General features: G+C 48.2%; 1 long non-coding RNA gene across 1 annotated transcript in view; it reads left to right on the top strand.

The window, feature by feature from the left end:
• LOC107179364 overlaps window positions 1-15,258 on the top strand; it is a 192,348-nt gene that overhangs the window by 20,289 nt on the left and 156,801 nt on the right. The window lies entirely within an intron of this gene.

Here is a 15,258-nt window from a genome sequence, read left to right as displayed (position 1 = left end):
CCTTGGAAAATCTCCCAAGTGGTAGTCATATCCATTCATTCCATGTGCGGGTATTAAATATGTATAATAAACCAGCCACTTGGCTAGGTACTGGGAGCAACTGTAGAAATGACTGGGGCATGATTCTTGCCTCAAGTTTACAAAGTGGTAAGAAAAAGAGGAAAGAGCGCATGTCTGTGGATTAGGGTTATATAGAGTCGGATGGGATATGTTCCCTACGAGGGGTACAAACAAACTATCCCAGGAGACTAGAGGAGGGAAAGATCAAAATCTTCGGTAGCATGAAGGGAAGCTAGACTCTAGGAGGTAAAAATGGAGGGTGGCCCCTCCTCCAGGAAAAAGAAAAGTTTTACCAGAGATATTGAGGCAGGTGGGACTTGGAGCTTATTTGGGGGACAAGGAGGGGCTGGGTTGGTTAAGTCATGGGCAGATAAATCCAGATCTGCGTTGGGTTTTAATGAATGAGGCTACGGTGTGTGAAATACATACAAAAGGGAAGACATTAGCAATGTGGAAACCAGTTAGAAGGGGCTCCTCTGAGATAGAAGCAAATGAGAAAGAATGGGCAAGACGGTGAACCATAAGATGGTGGGGGTTAGGAACTATGGAGACAGCAGCGTGGAGGGGCACTGAGCTTTTTGCCTGGGTGGCCGGGAGGGCCGAGCTGGAGAAACATAACCAATCGGGAGGTCCGGCGAAGGATCAGAACTGAGCAGCGAGATGAACAGTGTGGTTCGTGTGTGTTGGGTGTGAGAGGCCAGCAGGGCACCAAGGAGCAGGCTCCTGATAACCAGTTGGAAAGAGAGTTCTGGGGCTTGAACGGAAAGTCACGACTGCGATCTCTCGCTAGCTGGCCAGTTAATGCTTCCGTGACGGGGGGAGCATTCTTGGAACACAGGACTGGATCTCTTCCCTTGGCCTGTCCCGGTCCTCTCCCCACCCTGCCCCAGGAGCTGCCCTATCTGGATTGCATCGGCAGGCTCTCTTGGCCTCTGGATTCCAGCTGGGTTCAGCCAGTGGAACAACAGCGAGGGATGGAAAGTAGCCATAGTTCTTGGCACGTGGGTCTCCCTGTGTTGCTGCCTTCTCTAGATTCTGGAAACAATTGCTCCCCTTGTCCCCTCTGGCTTAGTGGGGAGAGGGAGGGGGTCAAGCCTCATTGCTGGCAGGTGCTGAGGCCCTGCATTCTCCCTCGTTGGTTTCCCCGAACCTTATCCGTCCCCTTTTGCATAGTCCCTGCCTTCAACTCTCTTCAGCCCTGCAATTGGGAAGGGCCATCTGTATCCTATGAGGACCCTGAATAATACAAAAACTGGAGTCAGGGACACACAGAACATATCCTATCTCTTTCTCGTGGATGATACTCCTAATCAAGAGAGACCTTCTAAGAAATGGACAAATAATCATTACAACTGAGGAAAGCTCTGTAAGCTGAAATGATTGGCAAATTTTCTAGGATCCGTCCATCATGGGATCAACTCTTGATCACCTGCTTTTTAACATTTCCAGATTCTTCTCTGTCATACTGTCTGCCACCGACTTCCCCGGGAAGCTTCAAAGCTCCTTCTTGATGCTAAGATGAGTTGCTATTTGAAGTCAAAGCCGTGAGCCACCTATAATGGAGCCAGCATTTCCTAAGCAGAAAGGAATTCTGAGCAGGAACATTTGCTTTTTGCTCAAGTTTATCAAAACTTCTTCCAAAACTTGGCGAACTTCCAGTAGAAGATAGCCTCTAAGTATCAGTCTGTTTGAAAACGCATACGTGCCCTTCACGCGGTGTTTGCTTTCCTGCCTCCGTGGCGGCTCTCTTGTCACAATCTCTTTGCACATGGTTCGGGAGTTCATAGACTTTTTCATTGCAAGCGATAGACACCCAGACGGAACTAGCATGGGCCCAAAGAGGAATTTCTTGGAAGGGTTTGGGGCAAAAAAAAAAATAAATAAATAAACCCAAATGAAAGAATGGAATATCCAAAGACAGGTTGGAAGGAATACAGTCTGTCTTCAGAACATGCGTGGAACTGCTTTTCTCTGCACGTTAGCTGTCTTCCTTCTCTTTGCAGAATCTGCTTTCTTCATATGGTAGGGAGAACGGTCGTTCTCAAGGAAGGGAGGAGTACCAGGCAAATTAGTGTTCACCATACACATGGTCGAACAGCAATTATTTCCAGAAGCCAAGTAATCAACTTCATTTACGAGGCTCCACACACACCATTTGACGTATTCACAATTTAATAGACAGAAGCTATCAGTTAAGCAAATAAATCAATCAGGTAATTGGCAATGTCAACGTAGGAACAACTCGTTATTTTCTGGTTGCCGATGGATGCACCTTAGTTATTTGATAGGGCGGTGACTGAGGTTGTGTGATAATGGACCATAAATGAGATCACACAGGTACAAGCCTCGGTGTATGTGACCTTGGGCAGGTCACTCAACATTCCTGACCTTGTTCGCTCATCAAGAAAAATGGGAATAACGGTACTGTCACCTCAGTGTGTTGACACGAAGCTTGAATGATGTCATGTTTGTAAAATGATGTTGCAAAGCCTCTTGAGAGTTCAAGTTGGAAGACAGAAGAAACCGTGATCCATAAATCCCAGCACCGCTCAGGTTTCTACACACCCTTTATATCTCACTGGTTCTCAGAGTCATCTTGCAAAATAAGGAGGGGTGGGGAAAATGGCCCCCGCGTTTGAGATGGTACAAACAGGTCCAGAAAGGTTGAGTGGCTTCTTGAAGATAACACAGCAGAGTCACTACCAGAGTGGGCTATGTGTTCAAGACTTCAGCCTGGTGCCATCAGTGCGACTGGTCATCAGTCAAGGATGCCTTCTGTGACAGAAATCCTGACGTAACCTGTAAGTGTAGACAGTGAGGACATGTTCGACATCACACAGCGGCAAGTCCAGAGGTAGGATGGGCTCCAGGACTAGTCAATCCGGTGGTTCAGTGGTGTCATCAGGGACCCAGGTTCTCCCAGCCCCAGCATCACCTTCATCCTGAGGTTGGTCACTGGCAGGGTTGCAAGGTGTTCCTGGAAATTGAGGCTACATGCTGGTCATTTTAGATCAGGAAAGAATGTTGCCCCACCCCCTCATTGTACAGGTGAGCTTTGAACGCCTGGCCAAATGTCACATGGTAGACTAGAGCTGTAGTATGTGATTAATGGGAAATCAAGTGCCTATGTGGAAGTGGACCTCAACAGGGACCCAGATGGCTAGGGATGGAGGGCAGACTGTGACTTCTCAGTTCCTGGCTTGTGTTAGAAATTTCTAGGTCTCCCAATTTGCCATTAAATATGTTTTCCAACTGTTTCGAATATTTGCGGTGATACTGGCTTCATTCCACTGCCACTTTAGGGCACTGATATTGAAGTGTTTTCTAAGTGTGCCTTCATTTGCAAGGTTCACATAGAATGCCAGCATGCAATCGGGCCCTCACTCAGGCAGGTGTCTCCTTCCACAGGGAGGGCTTGTATTTCCCTTCTCCCCTTGGTTCCGTGTCTCCCCCAGCCCCTGGCCATCACCAGCCTACTTTCTATCTCTATGAATTTGCCTGTTCTGGACATTTCATACAAATGGGGTCATGCAATGAGTAGCCTTTGCATCTGATTTCTTAGCATATTTTCCTTTTTTCTTTTCTTTTTTTTTTTTATTAAAAAAATGTTTAATGTTAATTTGTTTTGAGAGACAGAGCGCAAGCGGGGGAGAGACAGAGAGAGAGAGAGACGCAGAATCTGAAGCAGGCTCCAGGCTCTGAGCTGTCAGCACAGAGCCCATTGCGGGGCTTTGAACCCAAGGAGTGTGAGATCATGACCTGAGCCAAAGTTGGACGCTCAGCTGACTGAGCCACCCAGGTGCCCCTCTTAGCATATTTTCAATGTTCCTTTATGTTGTAGCATGTATCAACCCTTCATCCCTTTTCATTGCTGAATAATATTCCATTGTATAAATGTATCACATTCATCCATTCATCCACTGATGGATGTTTGGATCGTTTCCACTTTTTTGCCATTATGACTAATGTCGCTATGAGTGTTTGTGTACAAGTTTTTTTGTGTGTGGACATATGTTTTCACTTCTCTTGGGCAGAGACCTAGCAGTGGATTCGCAGGGTCATATAGTAACAACATGTATAATCATTTGAAGATTGCTGGACTGGTTTCCAAAGTGACGGCGCCATTTTACCTTCCCACCAGCAGTGTCTAAGCGTTCCAGTTTCTCCATATCCTCACCAACACTTGTTATTATCATGTCAGCTTTAACTAGACAAAGTTTTACTACTTCCTTTCCAGTCTGGATACCTTTATTTTCTTGCCTAGTTGCTGTGGGCTACAAACCCCAGTACCATGCTGAGGAGAAGTACTGAGAGTAGAACATCCTTGGCTTGTTCCTGACCAGAACACATCCCATCTTTCACCACCACGGTTTGCTGTGGGTTTTTCATAGACGGCCTTGATTAGGCTGAGGAAGTCCCTTCTGTTCCTAGCCTGAGTGTTTTTATTGGGAAAAGGTTTTGGATTCTGCCAGATGCTTTTTCTGTGTCAACTGAGATGATCAGGTAGCTTTTCTTCTCTTCTCTCTCTTTTTTTTTTTTTTTTTTCCAATTCATGTAGTGAATTGCATCGATGGATTTCCTTGTGTTAAATCAACTTTGCATTCCTGGGGTAAAATCCCACTTGGTCATGGTGTATGATCTTTTTTATATGTTGCCAAATATGGTTTGCTAGTATGTTGTTAAGGATCTTTGCAGGTATATTCACAAGGGATATTGGTCTGTAATTTCTCTTTATTGTTTTGTCTTAGTAACAAGGTAATACTGGGTGTTACCGGGAATCAGGGTAATACTGGCTTCATAGAATAAATTGGGAAGTGATCCTTCCTGTTCTGTTTTTTGGAAGAGCTCGTGAAGGATTAAATGTTTGTGAAGATTTTAAAGTGTGGTAGCTTTCACCCATGAAGCCATCTGGCCCCGGGCTTTACTTTGTGTGAGGTTTTTTCTTTCAATTACTAATTCAATCTCTTCTTGTAGGTCTACTTAGATAGCCTATTTTTCAGATGATTTTTGAAAACAGGTAGGCTAAAGGTCAATTTGCCAGATAAAGTAATTATTAAAGAGTTATACTCTCCGTGTGAAAATTGGGGCACCTGGGTGGCTCAGTCGGTTGAGCGTCCGGCTTCGGCTCAGGTCATGATCTCGCAGTCTGTGAGTTCGAGCCCCGCGTCGGGCTCTGTGCTGACAGCTCAGAGCCTGGAGCCTGCTTTGGATTCTGTGTCCCCCTCTCTCTCTGCCCCTCCCCCACTTATGCTCTGTCTCTGTCTCAGAAATAAATAAACATTAAAAAAAAAAAAAGAAAAGAAAATACTGCCGTTGACAGTGTCGAGCTTCTAACTTGGCTTCAGCTGGTGAAACCATAGAATGAGCCCCTCCCCCCTCTTCAGGGCCAGGCTCTGCCTCTCATGATCTATGTGACGGTGGGAAGGTCACTCTGTGTCTGAGTGCCCGTTTCCTCATCTGCAGCTGTCTTGCTGTGTGAGCTTGATCAGTTGCTCACCTTCTCTGGGCTTCATTTTCTACGTATGTAAAATGAAGCAGCGAACACATTTGTTAGGAACGTGCCTTCCACGTCCGGATTGACTTGGGAGCCTCTCCATAAATACTTCATTGAGTAAATGAATGAAAATGTGACGGTTTGTTATTCTGTCTCCTCGCCTGGGCCTTTTCTTTTTTTTTTTAATTTTTTTTTTCAACGTTTATTTATTTTTGAGACAGAGAGAGACAGAGCATGAACAGGGGAGGGGCGGAGAGAGAGGGAGACACAGAATCTGAAACAGGCTGCGGGCTCTGAGCGGTCAGCAGAGAGCCCGACGCGGGGCTCGAACTCACGGGCCGTGAGATCATGACCTGAGCCGAAGTCGGACGCTCAACCGACCGAGCCACCCAGGTGCCCCTCGCCTGGGCCTTTTCTATGAAGCCTGTGAAAAAGCCTGATGGCTTATGGCCTCTTCGGCCACTTGTACAGAAAGCCGACCCCTCATTTTCCCGCAGGACACTCAGACTCTGTTAATTAAGGGCTGAGCCAGAACTTGAATCGAGCCTCTTCCTTCCTTCCACCTGATATTTCTTCACTGGACAGCCATCCCTGCAGGTGGTCTGATTTCTGGCATGCAGAGGCGGGGGCAGGGAAAATCAACAGGTTGTACAGAATAACTGATGTTCAAAGCCTGCTGGGGCACCTACCCACCCCACGATCTTGGTCACGTTCTTTGGCCCTCTCGAAGCCGCTTTGCTCATCTCTGTGGGGAGGAAGGACGGTAAAGGTTGCAGTGGGGGGGGCAGGCTTAGAGACGCGTGCCAGCCATTATTAGCTACCCCTCCTTCCTGCCTCTCTCTTCCCCCCTCCTCAGCGAAGCAGAAGGAGGGGACAGAACTTTCAGTGTGGGATGAGGTAAGTGAGGAGGCTGATTTCAGAACGTCTAGCAAACAAAGCCTCAGTGTTCCAAGGGGAGCGCCCGTGTGGCTCCTCCTTACTGGGGGGTAGGAGGAGTGGGGTGGGGCCGAGGTATTTTCCCAGAACTGCTCACTCAAGTCTCCCACCCATCTGACCTGCTCCCTGGAATGGAAGAAATGACCCGAGAGAGAGAGAGAGAGAGAGAGAGAGAGAGAGAGAGAGAGAAGAGAGGGCATCTCAGGTGAATGCCTGGACCGTGTCTTAGAGAGTATTTGCATTACAAAGCTTCTTGCAAAATCTGGGTTGGGCTTCCTGCTCACCCCAAGGAGGAGCCCTGTGCAAGTCCCAAGCTCTGTGTGTCCCCTGCCCATAACCATACCCCCTTTTCAGGGGCCTGTTTGGTTTTGCTAGTTCCATGAAAGGGAAAAGGTGTAGTCTAACTGCGTCCCGTGCCTTCTGTCGCCTTGTGCTGGCATGCCTGGGTGTCTGGGGCTTTCTGCAGCCACTCTACTCCCCGGGGGGGTGGGGGAATGTGGGTTTCTGGCCGAGCAGCTTTTTGCCATCAGTGGGAGATGTGGGGGAGAGCCGCCTGCCACATTTCACCCGGACGTGAGACTCTATGGCACCGGTTCTGACAGAGCGTGCTAGTGCGAGAGCGTAGCCATGCCTCATGCCTCCCTTCCCCGGCCCCCGGCACCTCCTAGCCTCTGCCTCCCCATCGTCCATGCAGCAAACTTCTCTGGCTGCTTTTAAAGCCAAAGTTGAGGCCGCCTCCTCCAGGAAGCCTTCTCTGACCACCCAGGTCCCTCACACTGCCGCCTGAGATGTAGGTGTCTCTGTGCACATGGAATTCTAGTTTTGATCAGTTTTATCACCTGCCCTTAGAGAAGCCTTTCCAAGTCAGACCCACTTTTTCTTCTGTTACAGCCTTTCTATCCTTGTGTATTTCTTTCCTTATTTATTTCGTATTATTCTGCAATTATTTAATTTAATTGGGTTGTTTACTCATTTATTGTCTGTCTCCCCCACAAGGAAAGGCTTTGTAATTATTCCCCCAGTGGTTTGCATAACGCCTGGTGCTCGGTTGGTGCCCAATATATGTTTGTTGGATGAATGAATGAGTGGTCACCATCGTTCAGCGTAGAGACAAAAAGCCATCAACTCTCATTCTTCATGGTATTTCAAGGGCAAACACCATCCTTTCTCTCATGAGGCCATGAACCAGCAAAAACACTGACTGTAGTCGGATGCTGGCATGTAGATGTAGCCTAATTAATTCTACCCTCTTGGTCAGCTTGCTGTAACGTCAGACTTTTGGGCAGAGCTTTGTGGGTGAGACTTCTGGGGGTTATTCAGTATGTGTGGGGGATAAGTGTTCGTCCACCTGCCAGGGCACCATTTACCTGCATTTACCTTGTTAATGATGTAAGCTTGTCAGTCACGTGAAACCAGCCTAATGTTGACTGAGCCCCAATTAAGGAGATTTTTTTTTTTTTTTAAAGCATATGATACAGGGGCGCCTGGGTGGCCCAGTCAATTAAGACTCCGACTTTGGCTCAGGTCATGATCTCACCATTTGTGGGTTCAAGCCCCACATCGGGCTCTGTGCTGTTAGCACGGAGCCCACTTTGGATCCTCTGTCCCCTCTCTCCCTGCCCTTCCCCCTCTGGTGCTCACTCTGTCTCTTTCTCTCTCTCTCTCCACCCCCCCCAAAAATAAATGAACATAAAAAATTTTTTAAAAAAGCATATGATGCAGTTCTTGACCCTAATGTCCTTAAAATTAATTGGAGGAGTGAGACATGCACACGTGTAAGTAACCAATGCTGAAAGACCACAGACTGCCAACATCAAGTGAATGGAGTGGATAACGTTGTGAAGCAAGTACAGAGAAGAGAACCGTCTTTGGAATGGGTGGCAGGGAAGACCATCCCAGAGAAGCTTGAAGGACACACCTAGCACAAGGCATGGCAGAGAGGAGCCACTCAAGGACAAACCTGAGGAGCATTCCTGGCAGATTGAATGGGCTGAGTAAGGTGGAGGTGGGGGGGCGGTTCATCAAGGTGGGAGGTTATAAGGATTTGAACTAGGGTGGGAACAATGGAAAAATGGACATAAGATATGTCAAAGCATGAATCAGGACGACTCAGGGAGGTGGAAGGCGGAGAGCAAAGGAATAAAAAAGGAATCGGGGCGTCTGGGTGGCTCAGCCAGTTAAGCATATGACTCTTGATTTCCACTCAGGCCATGATCTCACGGTGTGTGAGTTTGAGCCCCACATCGGGCTTTACATGGGCAGCACGGAGCCTGCTTTGAATTCTCTCTCTCTGCCCCTGCCCCACCCACTTTCTCTGTGTCTCTCTCTCTCAAAATAAACTTAAAAAAAAAAAAAAAGGATTTGCGAGTTAGCCCTGATGTCCGAGAGACCTAGAAAATCATGAGCATAAATAAAGAATCCAGAAATGCAAACCAGTTTGTGGATGGGGTCTGATTTTGGATTCTTCTCAAAGCAGACACATAACGTGGGTACCGCAAGTCATTGATCAGAGAGTTTGTGTTCAGCAGCACCAGCAGAGGACGAGGGGAGAGTGACTAGGAGGGAGAACAGGCAATCATATAAATGGTGGGTTAACGAGAAGTTACGCCGAGGGCGTCCAGGGCTGAATCTCACTGGAGACCCTCTGGGCAACTGGGTGAACTTCAGAACTGCCAAGTGGCAGGGTGAAGATGAAGTGTTTATGCAATGACTTCCTTCCTTCCCTCATTGCTTGAGGGCCGTCCTTGGAGATGCTCTTGCCGAGAGCTAAACAGTCCCCAGGAGCATCAGGAGACAGAAAACAGGACCACAGCTGTCTGGGGCAGAGGCGGTCACTTGCTAGAACCGCCCACCGGTGGCGTGGCTCTGTTGGGCGAGGCAGCGACAGTACGTGGGTCAAGGTGCTTGTTCTTAGGCAGCCTGGGGTGGAGACATCTGGCAGGCAGGTGGGAGACAGAGCTGGAGTCGAGCCACACTCCCTGGTGGGCAGGACTGGGTGCAAGAGGAAAAGGCACCAAGGAGGGAGACAAGTGGGCAGCTCGGCCCTGGAGCCTGGCATGTGCCCCCTTTAGTGTGGGGCGGGTGACCCGTGCAGACCCCAGCGCCTGGCACGTTACTGCAGAAGCCTAGGGAAGGAAGGATTTTGGGAAACTAGGAAGGCCCGGACAAGCTCCCTGGAGGCAGAGGAGGGGCTGAGTCTGTGCGATAAAGGCAGGTGGACGGAAGTAAGCAGGTGGCAGGCCAGGCTGTTTGGCCCCAGGCAGGTCACCCCGTGTCTCATCTGTAAGACAGGAGTGATCCTCTTTCCTATTTTTTTCAGGTTACTGTCTGTCTGAAATGTTTAAGTGCTTGGCACGGAGCCTGCCATTTAATTAGTGCTTGATGAAATTTTTCAGAATCATTTATTATTGAGAACTGAGCGTGTTGCCAAGGAGAAAGGGAAAGAATGATAGTCTTGTGACCTGGAGAGAGAGGTGTGGGCTCTGATGACTCCTCGCGTGGTTGCACATGTGACCGCACACAAACTTGGAATTTTCCAGAAATCTAATGGCTTGGCTGATCCCTTCTGAAACTTCCTGGTGGTTCTAGAGCACTCCCTTCCATTTAATGATAGCATTTTTTTTTTTTCTGAAATCTGTCTTGAGTTTGCGTCTCTTAGTTATTTTAATCTCTGTAACCAAGCAGAGAAAAACCGGCAAGCTGGGTTTCATAATTAGAGCCCACAGATATGCCCTGTCTACTTCTCAAACATGCCCCAGTACCTTTGGCTCTTCCCTTGTGCAGTCTCTGCTTTGATATCTTCAGGTGTCGGCACCAAGTTCATCTGTGTGTTTTAACCCACCACCATGAGTGTCCTGGGATCTCAGTGCACAAGACGGGGGCCGTTGGGTCAGTCTTGGACTTTGTTGAATTTCTTTCATGTCAAACTATTTCCAAAGGCTCCGTCTCCCTTGCACTGCTCAACTTATGAAGGCTCTGTAAATCATATTGCTAATAAGAGAAAGGATATTGTGGATCGAGAGGTAGGGTATTCCATTTGTTTAAAATCAACACTCTGTCATGGGGCGCCTGGGGGGCTCAGTCGGTTGAATCTCCCGACTTTGGTTCCAGTCAGGATCTCACGGTTCACGAGTTCGAGCCCTGCATCAGGCTCTGTGCTAACAGCTCAGAGCCTGGAGCCTGCTGGGATTCTGTTTCTCTCTCTCTCTCTCTCTCTCTCTCTCTCTCTCTCTCTCTCTCTCTCTCTCTGCGTGCCCCACACTGGTACTCTGTCTCTCTCTCAAAAATAAATGAACATTAAAAAAAATTTTAAATCAACACTCCGTCCAAGCCTTTTAATTTTTTTTAAAATTTTTTTATGTTTATTTATTTTTGAGACAGAGAGAGACAGAGCATGAATGGGGGAGGGTCAGAGAGGGGGAGACACAGAATCTGAAACAGGCTCCAGGCTCTGAGCTGAGGGCACAGAGTCCGACGTGGGGCTCGAACTCACAGACCGTGAGATCATGACCTGAGCCGAAGTCGGCCGCCCAACTGACTGAGCCACCCAGGCACCCCATAAGCCTTTTAATTTTTAAAGTAGGATTGTGTATGTATGTAGGATTGTGCCCACTTGCAGAATAAAACAAATGTTTAAATGTACATCAGATGGTGCAGTTTCTGGGGCCGGGGGTGCAGCCTGAGAGTGCGTTTCGAGATGCCCTCCTGCGTGGCCTCCTGATGCTGATGTAGCTCTGTGCAGTAGAACTTGGGCAGCGACAGAAATGTTCCATATCTGCGCTGCCCAGTACGTTAGCCTCTAGCCACCTGTTGCTACTAAGCACTTAAAAAGGTGACTAGCGAAAGTAAGGAACTGAATTTTAAACTATTTACTTCTAATTACTTTTTCGGTTTAAAGAGCCACACGTGGGCTGGTGGCTTACTGTAGGAGACAGTGCAGTTCTCAACTGTTAACTTTCTGGGATTATGTCTTGTTTATCTGTGTGCCTCTTCGGGATTTGCATGTTGTAGGAAAAAGCATGATGACACTAATGTTTCCTTATGTTACACTCAGGTTGTGTTTTAGGGTCTCTTTTCATGTATAGGATCTTGTTGAAGCTTCCCAATGGTCCTAGTATTGCCCATGTGGGTACCGAGCGATCGCTTTGTGCCAGTCACCGTCCCAGATGTTTTCCAGGCACTAAGTCATTTGTGCCTTGAAACAACCCAATGAATGAGCCCCATTCTACAGATGAGGACATTGAGGCACGGATCCATCAGAACCCTGCTCAAGTCACTGCACTAGGCAGTGATGTCAAAGCTGGGCTTTGAGCCTAGGATCTAGTCTGGCTCAGACCGCCCGCATTTAGCTTGATGCTTTATTGCCTTAGAACATACCTTCTCTTCCATAGGTGTTTCCTTTTTAACACGTGCAACAGTGCTGCTTAGACATTCCCAAAGGCATGACCGGCAGACCAGTGCCCAGCTACCACGTTTTATGTATGTTGATTGATGGAGACAAGGTGACTGGTTCTGAGCACTTCTGTCCCAAGCCAGGTCCCACCGTCACGCTGGCCCTGTGTCCTGCACTCAGGCCGTTTGACATCCACCACCTGGCTGGTCGCCATCAGCCCCAGGACCTTAGGCAGTGCCTCCTTTCAACCAGGAAGAGTAGAATGGGTGATGGAAGAGTGTGGGCAGGGCAGGGAAGGGGCAGAAGGAAGGACAGGAGGACAGGTGGACTCCCGAATGGCTAACATTTATGGAGCGCCTGTAATTGTCAAGGTCGCTCTGGGTGCTTCCTACTTATTCAGCCACTCTCACAGCAGCTTGTACAGAGCACCTGCTGTTCCTGGAATGAACCCCAGGGCGGTGGGTACCAGAGTGAGAGGATCAGCCCATGCTGCAGGGAAATGTATAGACAGACACACCATCTGGAACTGTGGAGGAGCTGGGGATGTTTCTGAGCCCTGACTCTGCTATTTGTTTGCTCTGTGACATGAACCGAGTCGCCTAACTGCTCCCAGCTTCGATTTTGCCTCTGACAAGTGGTTAATACAACACCTGCTGCTGATACCTTGGGAAGTCATATGACACGATATGTCACAAACATTCGGGACAGTGCCTGGCACATAGCAAGGTCTCAGGAAACGTCCACGTCTATGGCATTGGTACAGGTGCTACCCGTAAAAGCAGGTGTGCAACTGGCTCTAAGAACCCCAGTAAGAGTCTACTATGTGCCCTTCCCCCAGCAAAGCAGACAGGAGGATCCTGATAAACAGGAGATAAATGCATGGCCTGCAGAAACTTGGTCTAGAGAAGACTCAAAGCGCTTGGAGGTTGGATGGAGGTCTCTCAGGTCATGGGCTTTTAAGAGGACTTCCTGGAAGAGGTGGCATGTGAGTTGGCCTTGAAGGCTAGGTAGAAGACGAGTCCGACATTCTGTAGCTAGGGCTGGGGGCGTTCTGGCTAGAAGAGGCACAAGCAGCCACAGTGAGGGCTGGAGAAGTCTGGGGTGCTTGCAAATAGCAAGTATTCCAGTTTTTTCGGAGTTCAAGGGGATTTGTTGGTGAGTGTGGGAGATACAGATGAAGAACAGGGTTAAAGTCAGACTGCAGAAGGCTCTGATGCCAGGCCATCGAGTTTATATGTCATTTTGTGGGCAGTGAGGGGCTTCTGGAGGTACTTTTCCTCCCCAGCTTTCACTTTTATTTACTTGAAATTTCACACCCGTTCTACATTTAATATGGAAAGTCAGAGGTCCAAGAGTAGCCAAGAAACTCTTTTTTTTGTAAAATTTTTTTTGACGTTTATTTATTTTGAGAGACAGAACACAGCGTGAGCTGGGGAGGGGCAGAGAAAGAGAGGGAGAGAGAGAATCCCCAGCAGGCTCCATGCTGTCAGCACAGAGCCTGCTGAGGTATCTCACGAACTGTGAGATCATGACCTGACCTGAGGTCAAGAGTCAGATGCTTCACCAACTGAGCCACCCAGGCACCCCCAGATTTCCTTAGTTTTGACCTAACATCCCTTTTCTGGGCCAGAGTGTCCCTTTAGGGTCCTCTGGGCTGTGACAGCTTTTCAGATTTTCCCTGTTTTTGTTGACCTTCACATTTTTGAGGGGGACCGGTCAGATATTGTGTAGACTGTCCCACCATTGGAATTTTTCTCTTAACTAGATGATGAGGGGGTTATAACCACCTCTTCCCCTTTTATCCTTTACTCTTGAAAAGGAAGTCACTCTAGGCAGCCTACACTTAAGGGTTCTACGTCCTTGAGGGCAGAATACCTACGTACATTTTTGGAATTCTGCCCAAATTTGTTTATTTTTCCTCGTATATTTATTTATTCAGTTATCCAATTGTATCAGTATGGACTCATGAATATTTATGGTTTACTTTGGGTTATAATCCAATAGTACTGGGCTTATTTTGTTATTCAGATTGTTTTCAACTTGAACCAACGTTCAGTTGGTTTCTGTGTCCCTTTGATGTTCTCCCATCATTGTGGGGTGTGTGTGTGTTTGTGTGCGTGCACATGCTTTCTTACTTCCTGGCACTACAGGATGCTCCAGGCTCATCTTGTATATTTCTTGCCCCAATCCTAAAATCGGCCATTTCTCTGAGGAAACCTGGTTCCTTTTATTGGGCAATCGTGATAGAAACAAACCATGGATCCAATGCTCATTGCCACCTGGGTGCCATTGTTTCTACATCCACATACAGCAGAGGGAGCCGGGAGATCTCTGTGTGTATATGAACCTGTCTACATACACATGTCTGTAAATATTCTCCAGGACTGTGAAATGATAAGTGCCTGTTGCTCTAAGCCAGCCAGTTTGTACAGCAGCTCTAGGAAATTAGTACAAGTCCCTTCCCCTCCTCTTCAGTGAGTTCCCCTTTCCTTTTTTTTCTTTCAAAAAATTTTTAATGTTTGTTTTTGAGAGAGAGAGAGAGAGAGAGAGAGAGAGAGAGAGAGAGAGACAGAGCACAAGTGGGGGAGGAGCAGAGAGAGAGGGAGGCACAGAATCCGAAGCAGGCTCCAGGCTCCGAGCTGTCAGCACACAGCCAGAGGCGGGACTCAAACTCACAGACCGTGAGATCATGACCTGAGCTGAATTCAGGCGCTTAACCGACAGAGCCACCCAGGTGCCCCTGCCTTCTTTCTTCTTGACCCTCATGGTGTCCTCCACATGGCCAGCTCTCTGCCTGCCTTTGTCGTTTGTGTTTTTTGTGTTTTGTGCGTCTCTTTGGCTCCTTCCTACCCATTCCTTCCAAACTCCACTCAGAGACCAGCCCTCTAGATGCCTTGGCTCATGCCCCTGAGCGGAGTTAGGTCCCCTGTTGCATATGGCCCTTTGCACATCCCCACAGTTACTGCAGTGTTGTATCCTCCTCTTACCTGACTGTCAGCTTCTTGAGGGAGGACTCCCACCTTTGTGCTTCCGGTGTGCGCAGGTGCTCAGGTGTTGGATAAATGAGGAGGCAGCTGCAGAAACGGAGGCCTGCGATTAAGTGCCTGGCAGCTCCAGAATTTGATCTGGGAGCGTCTCGGATGGCATTTGGTTTGCAGAAGTTGAGCCTTGAAACTGAATTTGCTTAGCACTTAACAAGTGTAAGGAAATTATAGTTGTTGAAATTAGAGATGGGGAGATCAGGCCGCCCTGTGCAGGCGGGTCAGCAACGAGTGTGGTCGCCTCCCTCTACAACCCCATGGAAGCAGTCACCAGTATCCTCTGTGTCGGATGAAGTATCCAAGGTGTACATGGGAACTCCTCCGTGAAGGTCACA

The sequence above is a fragment of the Panthera tigris genome, chromosome E1 (assembly GCF_018350195.1).
Source record: "Panthera tigris isolate Pti1 chromosome E1, P.tigris_Pti1_mat1.1, whole genome shotgun sequence".
NCBI lineage: Eukaryota > Metazoa > Chordata > Mammalia > Carnivora > Felidae > Panthera > Panthera tigris.
Note: the sequence above shows the minus strand (reverse complement) of the source record. Positions and strands in the feature narration are given on the sequence as shown.